Source organism: Solanum verrucosum, unplaced genomic scaffold (genome assembly GCF_900185275.1).
Source record: "Solanum verrucosum unplaced genomic scaffold, falcon-dt-bn FXZP01000047.1, whole genome shotgun sequence".
In the NCBI taxonomy this organism is placed as follows: Eukaryota; Viridiplantae; Streptophyta; class Magnoliopsida; order Solanales; family Solanaceae; genus Solanum; species Solanum verrucosum.
This window is the reverse complement of record NW_026020155.1, coordinates 1,707,520-1,713,478: the sequence shown is the minus strand read 5'-3', so window position 1 is coordinate 1,713,478 and position 5,959 is coordinate 1,707,520. Positions and strand designations below refer to the sequence as shown.

The following is a 5,959-nucleotide window of genomic DNA, read 5'->3' as shown; positions in this document are numbered from 1 at the left end:
AACCATAACTGGAACTACTCCTAACTCATCCTGAGCTAGGAGTTCCGACTGCTCAAAGTTGGCCAAAAACTCACTGATTTCCACACTTAGCCAAATTTTTCCAGATTTTTAAATTCTTTCCAAAATTGACTATTTCCGATTCTAAGCCTCTTCCAAGCTATTTCAAATTGTCGGATGTTACAATTGTGATCGACCTCAATTGGCAAAAGATCGTAGTGAAAAATATCTGAAAGTTGTATATACAATAGACAAGGAAGCAAGATCGATCTTGTTCAATTGGGTGAAAGGCTTAAAGTTTCTAGATGGGTATGTTTCGAATTTGGGTAGATGTCCAGACACAAACGCGAAAAGGATGTTTGGCATGAAAAGTCATGATTGCCATGTGTTCATGCAACGACTAATGTCTATTGCTTTTCGTGAACTACTTCCTAGTAATGTGTGGCAGACACTTACATAATTGAGCTTATTTTTAAAGATCTTACTTCAACCACTCTATTATGAGTGGATGACATGGAGAGATTAGAGGGAGATATCCCACAAATCTTGTGCAAGTTAGAACGTATATTTTCTCCTGGGTTTTTTTGACTCAATGGAACATCTACATGTGCACCTTCCATATGAAGCAAGAATAGCTGGACTTGTGCAATATCGATGGATGTATCCTTTTGAAAGGTAAATGTACATCCTCTATGTCAAACTGGTGACTAGTATTCTATACATTCCTTTTCTAATGTAGTGGTCCATCCGTTTTATCTATTAAGGTATCTGGGAACTCTTAAAAAGATGATTGGAAATAAAGCTAGTGTTGAGGGATCCATTTGTGAAACATACTTGATGACAGAGTCAACCCAACTGTTTTCTCATTATTTTGAACCTTATGTCATGACACGTGATCACAATGTGGGCCGTAATGATGATGGTGGTGTTGTGGAAGATCTTGAAGGAAATTTATCAATCTTCTCCCATCCAGGTTGATTATGGGGAGAAGCAAAAAAAAGAGATTTATCCCTTGAAGAAATCGAGGCTGCCCAAACTTATATCTTACTAAATTGTGAGGAGGTTGAGCCATTTGTGAGGTAACAAAAGTTAGTGATATTTTCTTAATAATAAAACATATCTTTATTCACAAGTTTTATATTTAACTTATTTTGTTGCAATGAAGTATGTTCATGCAACACTTGCAAGAAGAACTTTCAAATCTATCTCAGGGTCAACTAGACGAGAGCCTTAAAGCAAATTTATCTACATGGTTCAAAAAATTTGTAAGGTTTCACAGATATTATCTTCTATACGATAATGTACTTAAATTAACTTCTGAAACTTAACGAAGTCTTACAATTTTTTAAAATAGGTCCGATGTAATCCCATTGAGAATAAGTTCTTGCATAATCTTGCTCGTGGACCATTGATAGGCGCTACATGCCATTCTGTTTATTTTGTTAATGGATACAAATTTCACACATAATGTCATGGTAGCACAAGATCAACAATGAATAGTGGAGTTTGTATCTCAGATTCGAATTTTGGTGATTATTATGGACGGATAAAAGAGATTATACAAGTGGAATACTGTGAAACACCTTTGAAGCAAATTGTGTTATTCAAATGTGAATGGTTTGACCCAACTATGGATGTTGGTGTCAAAAAGCATAATCAATACAAATTGATTGATATTAATTATCGTCGTCGATATAAAAAATATGAACCTTTTATTCTTACAATGCAAGCAACTCAAGTGTGCTATGTGCCTTATCCGAGCAAGAAAAAGTACAAGGATGATTGGGTAGTTGTATTGAAGGTCAAACCTCAAAATGTTATTGAACTACCAGATGAGGAAGTGGCGACAACTTCAAAACTGAATGTTCCATTCCAAGTTGAAGAAGTTGAAGTCCACAAGATAGATATGAGAGTTTTCATGGATGAAAATATACCCTTAAATGATCCAAATAGAGATGTTATGGAAATGGATGAACCCATTGTTGATGGTTTATTGCAAGAGCATCATGAAAGCCAAATAGAATCCACATAAGATGAATATGAAAGAGAGGAAACTAAGGAGGATGAGGAGGAAGACGAAGAGGAGGAGTTTGAAGAAGACATAGATAGTGACTAGTGTTTGATAGTCTGCTACTGTATCTTCATCGTATTTTGTTTTAATTAATTTTTCTCCAAATATTATCATTTCTTTAGTTTCTGCTTTTCAATTTAGGATGATTAATACAAGTAACTTTTGAATTTTAATCATGTGTGTTCTATTTATTAATTTTAACTTTAAATATATCTATTTGTAGTGTTAATATAACCATCAGGTTTAGGTGTCTTATCAGAAGCACATGATCTGATGGTATCCAGTTTACTAATTTGTTTCTTTTCTTATATGATCTCTTCTCCATATGGTTAAACACAATGCTAATTGTTTCACTCCTATATTTGCAGGCATAAGTTGTTCCAGTTGATCTACTAGCTCTTTTAGAGGCATTTTTAATATTTTAGCACACTTTCACTTGATTAGAAAAATACTTTAGCGAGGTAGCTTAATTTGATTTACAGTAATGATAAATGTTTCACTCTAGGTTCTGTTATTACAATACTTCTTATAATTATTATGGGTTATGCTTAATTTTATTTTGTACCAGTGATAGTCTAACTACACTGTTATATATATTTTTAGGTATGGCTTGAGGCAGAGGTCGTGGCAAGTCCTTAGGTAGGAGTAATCCTGCTATTCACGTAAGCATGCCAATTATTCAAATGCTCACTATAGTTTCTCCTAACAAAGTGGTACCCCAATCATTGACGCATCAACTCAAATTAACACTCCAACCATATCTGAGACACCTCCAGTTACACAAAATTAGAGTAATCCAATAGCTCAGGATCTGTCTACTCAGAGCATCCCAACATGTCATGGCAACCCAACTGCTGAAGGTGATATATCCACTCAAAGCAACCCAACATGTCATAGAAACACAATTGCTGAAGGTGATTCTAGTAGTAGCCACACACAAACCCATATTTTTCTAACTTCTGCAGGGTTAGTCCACTCTTTACTTATATCCTCATAAATTTTTGTCATGTAGACATGTCAAGTAGTGTTAGATTGTTTCAATTCAACTAATATAGTGAACAATTGATGGATCTGGAAATTTGGTAGCCTAATATAATCTGAGTATTCTCTGTGTTAGAACTTACATATATAATGTCAGATACTAATATTACTTTTGATTTACACATTTTGGAACCTTCTATAACATGCTCTAGTTTCATAACCAAGTCTTTTAGAAGTGAAGTTGATCCCAATGGAATCAATTGGAGAAGTGTTTCAAATGATGTAAAAGATGGTTATTTTGGAGAATTCAAGGTATGACTTTTCATCGTAAGTGAATTTGGAAAGTATATTCACATTTATAAATCGGATATTAATGTATTACTTTTAAAATTTATTTCAGAAAAAATTCTATTGGGATGTTTCCATTAGTGAAAGTGAAGTGAAGAGACATTGGTTGGCTAAGGCAACAATAAAATACATTAATATCCTATCTATAAATGTGAATATACTTTCCAAATTCACTTCTAAAATTTCATTCTAAAATAAAAGGGTAGGAGTTAGGCCAGGTTTTGTACCTGAGCATGTGTGGGAAAGATGGATGTAACTTTGGGGAACTAATGAGTCTATTAAAAAGCCAGAAACAAATTCAAAGAATCGTCGTGGCGGCCGTGAAGTTGCTGCTGGGACTCACACGGGTGGCTCTATTTCAATTGGAGAATATTGCAAGAGACTTGTAAGTATATATTTCACAAATTATAGAAGTAACATCATGTTGTCTGATATAAACACTTGTATTTTAAATACACATAATGCAATAGATATGATTGTATCTAAAAGTGGTTTATCTTCTATACAGGCTATTAAAAAGGGTAGGGATCCAACACCAGCCGAGTTACATTTGCACGTACATACACATGGTCATGATGGAAAGTCTTTTGTTGATGAGCGTTCTCGAATTGTTCTTGTAAGTTCAAAACTTTGAAACCTATCTAAAAATATACATGTCAATTCGCATTAGAAGGGGATCTTGACTAAAAATACAAGAAGACAGTTAGATGTTATTTCTAGTACTTGAAGATGTGTTGGTTTGATGTGGCATACCTGTTTTTTGTTTTTTTGATGTCCAAAGAAGTGAAATCAAAGCTACTGTCCCAGCTATGTGTTTGTTTGCCCTTCCCTGTTGCCTTGTTTAGTGTCTATGTCTACTTTGTTACTTGTCTCCTTATATGTTTGTTGGAGACCAATATATAGTTGTAGCATGTATTCTTGACTATCTGGACAGAGTAGAGTTCTTAGTTCTCACCTAACTCTAGAACTATCAAGCTTAATATGCAACTTGGTTAAAGAGTGAGGGTCATTTAACATGCTATATGTGTACTGGAAGGTTAAGTGGCAAGTGATTGACTAAGGATCTATTTGTGTATTGATGTTAAAGTTCACCATCTTTGATAATGAAACAAATCACAACTGTAAGTAATCAACTCATTGATTGTAAGCTGTAAGTATCTTCAAGTTAAATGTGCTGCAATCAGCTTAAAAGGTTATGTATTTTCTACATTTCCAAGTAATGGTTTTCCTTATTTATTTGCTTTAAAAATCTTAGATGGTAAAGTAGTACTTGTTAGATGGTAAGCCTAGATGACCTACACCTCTGCTTAATTCATTACAAAAAAATCTTAGCTTAGTGATAAGGAGCATATAAAATCCACAAAAGTATCTGCATTAGTTACAGGGGTAGGGCATTCCAGCTAAACAAATTAGCTAAACAGTTAGACTTCAGATAAGAGGTTTGAGTTTTTGTGCTAGCAAAGCATCTGGTGTTGCTTTCTGTCCATAAATACCAAAAGATGACTGCTGGGACCATTCCCCAAATCTTTCTGATGATTTTATCAACTCTCCAAAAATACCAACTTTCATAGGCTTGCTTCACTATCTGAGGCATGACCCATTTCAATCCAAAAGCTGTAAGGAAGAAGTTCCAAGCTTCAGTAGTAACTGCAGTGTAGAAGGACATGGTTGATACTTGCTGAGTTTTGCTAACACAAATAACACCAGTGTGAGTTCTTTTGCATAGGTTGTCTTGGGTTAGACATGCCCCTCTTACAAATGTAAAGTGTGTGGTTTCCTATTCTTTAGAAACTTACATAGTTGACCAATATAATTTTTTTCCTAATCTTTATTGCCCTCTCTTTACCTTTATTTATTACAGGAAATATATGAAGAGATTTTACAGGAAAAAATGGCATCTCAATCTGATATTGATCAATCTGAAGCATATAACCAAGCTACGGGCGGAGAAAAGAAGAGAAGAATATACGGTCTTGGATCTGAAGCAAAAAATTACTACAAGCATAAGCTTTGTGCCTCATCATCTGTACGACCTTCAGTTTCTCAATCAGCATTAACAACAAATATGGATGAATTTGTAAAGGAAATGCTTCCTGCACTTACTAATCATTTTCTTCCTGTTATTATGGAGCGGGTACAAGAAATGATTACTCCCGTTGACAATCCGTCACCTTTGACCCCCATAGTGCCTCCTCCTGCTATTACTAATGAGGTTGATCCCTTAGTTTCAAGTGACGACGCTGCTATCCCATAGTCCCCTGCAGCTTTAACTTTTGATATGTCTGTTGTTTTGGAAATTACAAATTGTGCAGTAACAATAGTTTATGAATGTAGCTGCTTTTAAGAATAGTTGATACATTGCTTTTGATGTTTTGCACTAAAAATATGTTATTGGAATTTTGCTATCGACATATTTTGAACAGTCTAAGTATTATTTCATGTGAATGTTGGTTATTTTAGGGGTATTTAATAATTGTCATTTAATTTATTTCGGCAGTGTAGATTTAAAATAAATAAATAAAATTATTTTAAAAGAATTTTTTTAGCAACAACTTTAATGAC

At 34.2% G+C, this 5,959-nt stretch overlaps 1 pseudogene; it reads left to right on the top strand.

Moving 5' to 3' along the window:
• Window positions 1–1,489: 1,489 nt before the first annotated feature.
• LOC125828281 (uncharacterized) lies at window positions 1,490–5,651 on the top strand (annotated as a pseudogene).
• Window positions 5,652–5,959: the final 308 nt, after the last annotated feature.